The following is a 6,103-nucleotide window of genomic DNA, read 5'->3' as shown; positions in this document are numbered from 1 at the left end:
CAAACAATTTTTATCGGCGAAATAAGTTTGTATTTTCATACGAGTTTTTTTACTGCACCAAAGTTGAGGTCTGTCGAATGGACTGTAAAGGGATCAATTTAAGAAGTTTTAAAGTTTTGGGACTGAGTTGTTTTCTTAAATCTTTTGTCTCCAGGTGAAGATTCTAGATAATTTTACTGAACCAAGTCTATCTTCTTTTCTGGTCCCTAAATATGCTTCTCGATTTATGTGTTTTTCCGTTTTAATTGAAGTTTTTAGTATAAACAACATTGTCTCTTTTCATACGGCCTCTTCTCAATCCAGAAGTTTTCAGGGTTTATTTTCGGCAAGCCATTAATAGTTTTCATGTGAAGTCTAATTTCGTCTTGATCAAAAGTTATAATAGAAGTTTCTTCAAATCTTCACCCTAATTCCATGTTTGAGCTTTAAACCTATATTGGAGAATTTGCTTTCGGACGGATAAAATTTTGCGATAAAAGAAATAAACTTACAGGCATGTAAGGAAACAATCAACGCTTTTTATGTTAAAAATGGTAAAAATGAGCTGCTAATTCAAAAAAACCAAAAAATAATATATAACTTAAAACTAAAATTTGAACGTCTTCCGTCGTCAGCCCAGATCATTTTGATGCTCAGGCAGCGTAATTTTCCAGTGCGACTCTGGTGATACAGGTTTTAAATATTTAGCAATCTCACTGCAAAGTGTGCATCTTTCGGCCTTCTTCAAGTTTTGTGGGTGCATATAGGGCCAAAGAAAATATTCAGACAAAAAACCATATATCTGCATTAAATCATTTTCTCCTTTATCTAATGACGCAATTCAGAAATTGAAGCAGAATCCAAACCCTCAAAGAAAGGACTTGAATTACTGATATTTTAAACTCCCTATGTGTGTTAACTGAAGTGGCTACAAAGCTGCCTCTTTGGTTGCCTTCGGGATTGCCAATCTCTGGTGAACACACAAACAACCCGAGCATAAGTGTAAATCGCGGTAGAACGGATGCATGCAGGGGTTAATCTCTTTGCAACGCTGCTCGTTGTCCTGGAGCACGCAGTCTCTGAAATCCGCCGGTACCGCATTCTTGGTTCTTCACAACACCTGGAAAGATTTTTTAAAAATTTTTGTGATATTATTCTCATAAAATTTTTTGGGAGAGGTCAATGTAGGAAGTTTGAATAAAAAATACTGACAAAAGATTGATTAGAGTGGTTTTGCAATGATTTTGCTGAGTTATATAAATGAGCCTTTCTTAAAAGAGGATTTGAATGAAGATTACAAAGTAACAGATTAACTCAAGAGTTTGGACAGAACTCAGTTCACAGTTTTTTGATTTGAAGCAAAGGCAGCATATGTGGAATGTTCACTCTTTACCAATTAAGAGCGGTGTGATTGACATCTTCTGATTAATGGAATGTACCTGCAGTTGCGTCGGAAATGCAGCAAGTTGTTGCAACTGCAAATTACTTATAAAATTTGTTTACAATTCTTGCTTTCTGGTTTCGCTGACGCCAGCTTTCATCTTCTCATTTTTGCACTAAAGATATTAAACAAAATATTAAATTCACAAAGGTTCAATATTAAATTCACAAAGTAATAAAAATATTTAACACGAAAACGTTCTTCTCTTCTTTAAATAATATCAGGACTCGAAATCTAATGCTTTCTAATCTTCCTACCTAAGCGAAATTGAGAAGCATCGTGTTTGATAAGCGTTTTCAGTGGTGCGTTTTTATCCTGGTTTTTGCAGTGGGGGATGTCATTTGTTCTTTATTAAATTGATACTAGGGTGTATCAGTCTAAGTGAATTTTAAGCTAAAGGTCTGTGCTGATAGCATAATTGTGCAAAACTTGGAATAGAAAAAGAGTAGATGTTGTGCTGGGAATGATGTGATCTGTTTCAAACTTTTTGGCGGTGAGAGTGATAAAGTTGCTGCCGTTTTTGATTAAAGTGGTATACTACTATGTGTGAAAGTTTATAACTTAGCTGACTAATGTTTTCATGTTTTCAGCGAATTGGCGTAGTGGTGTTAGCTAAGGTTAAACTTTAAACAATCATTTATCTAAATAAGTGAGGCATCTGTAGGCTAACTTTATGTGATCTTTCTGAAATATTTGACCGTAAAAATATCTTAAAAAATATCTTTCTAAGAAACTTGAAACCCAGTCATTTGCTTTTTATAATGCTGGCGGCATATGTCTCAAATCGGAAAAACCGGAAACGATTTCAAAAGTATCAGTTTATTCAGCAGTCACTCAATTTGCAATGGCGGGCCGTCTCTGGATTTATTTTCAATTGACTTCAAGCGTATTTCATCTGCAATAGAATTTTGTCAACAATTGCAAAAAAATGGACCTCTGTGTCATGATAATCTCAGTCGTAACTTGCTTTGCATATCTTTGGCGTTGCGTCTATCATATTTGTTGCACACTTAATTGACAATATTTTCCTTGTCTTGAATGATATTGTCACTGTTTAAACTATCTACTTTATTAGCCCCCTAGTTTCGGCTTCAGATTATTAGTTAGCTTCGACTTTCGAAATAACTTGGCAAAATGGTTCTTACGTTACAATTTCGAGGCAACTTCTCTTGAGCAAGGCAAAAGTTTTTGGGTTCCAGGTTCAATGCGCAATGAGGACAATTGATAGGTTTTCGTTGATTCAACCTTATGTTCTGTAGAGAAACTGGGTTTGCTTTAAAATTCAATTCTCCTTTTCAATTCTCCTTTGCTTATAAAACACTGGATTGCTCAGTTACAAAATACGCCCAAATCTGTCATTGAGGCAATGAGGTGCACTTTTGAACATAATATGAGGATCGACTCAGGACATTTTTTGAATAAATGGGATTGTAAGTAAATGTTGGCGAACAAGGGCACTTAATTGGCATTGCTAATTTTACGGAAAACACAGCTTGTTAAATTGTGAAAATATTGATTGCTGGAAATTGACTCAGCTCAATTGATTGAAATTGAGGATTGATTCACAAAAATGAAGTTCGACAACATCGCTTGTTGATTATTTGTCTGTCCCTGCTAATATGCAAATGTTTTGTAGAAGTGTTTTACATAAAACAAATGAAATTGATGTCAGTTTTTGTTAATTAGGTTTATGGTTTCTGGTTACGGTTATGCGTTTTGATGTGGTCAAGCTTGGTTCGAATAAAAAATAGAAAGTTTTTGTTTCCTTAAGGGAACCGTTTTGATTTGATCACGAAACAGCTTTACGCAAATGCATTTTTAAATTGCCCTACCACCAAATTTTGACAAAAATTCAATCTTAGATGCTAAAAAATGGTTCAACTCAGTTGATTACTATTGACTGCTTTTTTACTAAAATTAAGATTTAGCATATCGGGTTGATTATTTGCCTGCTGTTGCATATTATCAAATAGCATGAAAAACCACGTTCAATTACCCCAGCGATAACGCTTCTGAAAAAGTTTTTTCGTTTTTGGAAAAGTATGTGTCATACCCAAGCCCAGTCGTTTTAGTTCACTGTTTTGTCCTTTAATTAACCATTTAGTTCATTCGTGCCGTTCCTTTTAGTTGACCAAATTTGTCATCCCTTCAAATAAGTCATTGTCTGTTTTGTTTACAATTTTGTTCAGATTTTGTTTTGAATTGTTTTTGGCTCCTTTCCTTTCTGATTTAATCTATTTTCACTTTTTTCAAAAAAAATTAGTTTTTCAGTTGATCGAAATACTCTTCAACGTTGCAAGGCAAACTCAGCTAGGTTCAAGAAAAATAAATCAACGTGAATTGCTTTGCAATTCACAGCAAACTTCTTGGTACTTGATTTCACCTTCAAAATCAAGCCAAAATTTGCTTTGCAACGGAAATAAAAACCGAAGCTAAATAATACGCGATTTCACGACGCAAAGTCAAACAACATTAGTCACTACACGAAATTTCAACTCGCTACGCGAATTCGGCATCTAAAATAATGGCTTTGCTGGTGACGACATGGCTCAGTCAGCACACAGATAGTGATCACAAAAAACGCCCCTCTCAATTGAATATCTTTGGGGGAGACATCATCTGGAGCCCCCAATCCGATGCGAAAATTGAAGGACTCAACTCAAATTTGCAGTCCTAGCACGCAGTCACAATCGACCATGAAAACATCGCAATCGACACTCTTCTGGGCGAAAGACCCCAACAAGTAGCTCTACCAGAGGAACCCAAATTGAAGAGCCAATAGAGGACGCATCTCAGTGGGAGACGAAATCTCGAAAAGTAATTGAGGCTTCAACTCTTTGCGGCACAAGACCGCGTCCAATGTGCAATCAGAAATAGGTTTCACTCTTAAGTATAGTAACATGAGGGAGACAAATGCTGACACAAAAATTTCCACATGAGAAAAGTTATGAACAATTCTGAAAGCCTAAATTAAATACAACAACACCGATTTTGTGGAGCGATTATAACTCAAAACCAAAGTGCTCGAAATACAAACAATCATCGAGGCATCAACTTAACTATGACAGAGGTAACAACAAGTATTGCACTTGTGGCCACTATTGGAACGCTACCCAAAAACAGAAAAGCGCCACCATTGGTAAGAAAAACAATCATCGGGGGACTGGAGAACCTTTTCGCAAGGATTTGCCGCAAAACTTTTTATGAACTTCAAAAAAATGCCACTAATAGATAAGTAAAACTTTTTAAACTAAAAAAAACCCAAAAACACAGAAAACAACATCCAAAATTACAATGATTACTGTACATCAAACTACAACTCATCTCATCTGAAGATAATTAAATTGCAATGAACTCTAATAACATCACAAACGTGATCACCCCTATGATCTTGAGTTTGACCGTCGGAAATTCTGACCTCTTACTACTATTGAACTCGAGCAGTGCTTGTTCAGTCTTAAATTTGACATTGGCAAAACAAGTAATGTACGTTTGCAAAAAACGAAGTGCCCCGAAAAAGATTGACGAGCTAAAAAATTTCTCTATCGAAATAATCGATAAACTCTGATGTTTGTAATGCCGGACAAATATAATGAATGGACTGTCAAAAAAGAAAAAAAATCTTCACAGTTACAGATTATCATCGTCCGGTCGTCGGGAGATATCCTTTTGATACAGTGGTTATTTGTATCACACAACAATTGCTATCACAAGATGAAATATTGGAGGATCTAAAAATCAAGTTGTCAAAACAAAATTCCACAAAAACTATGAACAATATCATCAAAAAAATAGAGCATATAAAGAAAACCTTTAAGCTGTTCGGACCAAAAATTTGAGTCTTCAATCGTCAGCACTGATAAAAAGAATCAAACACTAAAACTATCTATTAACTCAAAAAATCTGAACAAATCAATCCTCAAAAAGGAATACCTAACCAAATACCCAAATACCGACAGCCTACTACAAATATTCTTCGAAATATTTAGATCTGCCACTCCAAATGATACGGTTTGTTTTGAACAACAACAGCTTGGCAATACGCTTACAGCCAACTCAATTTACGACGACGCCGGCCATTGCATTTTCAGTATTCTGAGCGTGGCATGACACGCACATACTGCTTGAAAACGGGTATTTACGGTTTGACTGATATGCTCGCCAAATTTCAGAGAGTTTTTGATTATACACTAAAAAAGACTAGACATTACTTTCTGTTTTCTGGATGACATTTCCTTTGTTAGCAAAGAAACATACGACAGCCATATAGCATTAATCAAAAAGGGCCATAAAAAGATGAAGAAATTCTTTAAAAAAGTTTAGGAAAATGTAAATTTGCTAAACAAGAGACCAAATGGTTGGGTCACACAACTACATCAAGGAGTATGACAACTTTTCACAATAAAATAGAAGTAATCCAAATATAAAAATCATGTGAAAAACTAAAAAAATTTACTACCATTCCTAGTATTGGTTCATCATCTTATAAGTTTCATATCGAGTTCACCACACGTATGCCATCCACTAAGAACCTTCTCACAGAAGAACATTGGAAACCCGTATCAAATGAAACGCATCACGCCAAGGACTAAAAGCCGAATTAGAGCAGCCAATTCAAGAAAGCAAACAAACATTAGCGCTTGCGTCGTGAATCTTTAATAAAAAGAAGAACGCTATAATTTC

Source organism: Convolutriloba macropyga, chromosome 3 (assembly GCF_964194025.1).
Source record: "Convolutriloba macropyga chromosome 3, txConMacr16.3, whole genome shotgun sequence".
In the NCBI taxonomy this organism is placed as follows: Eukaryota; Metazoa; Xenacoelomorpha; order Acoela; family Convolutidae; genus Convolutriloba; species Convolutriloba macropyga.
This window is presented reverse-complemented; position numbering follows the sequence as displayed.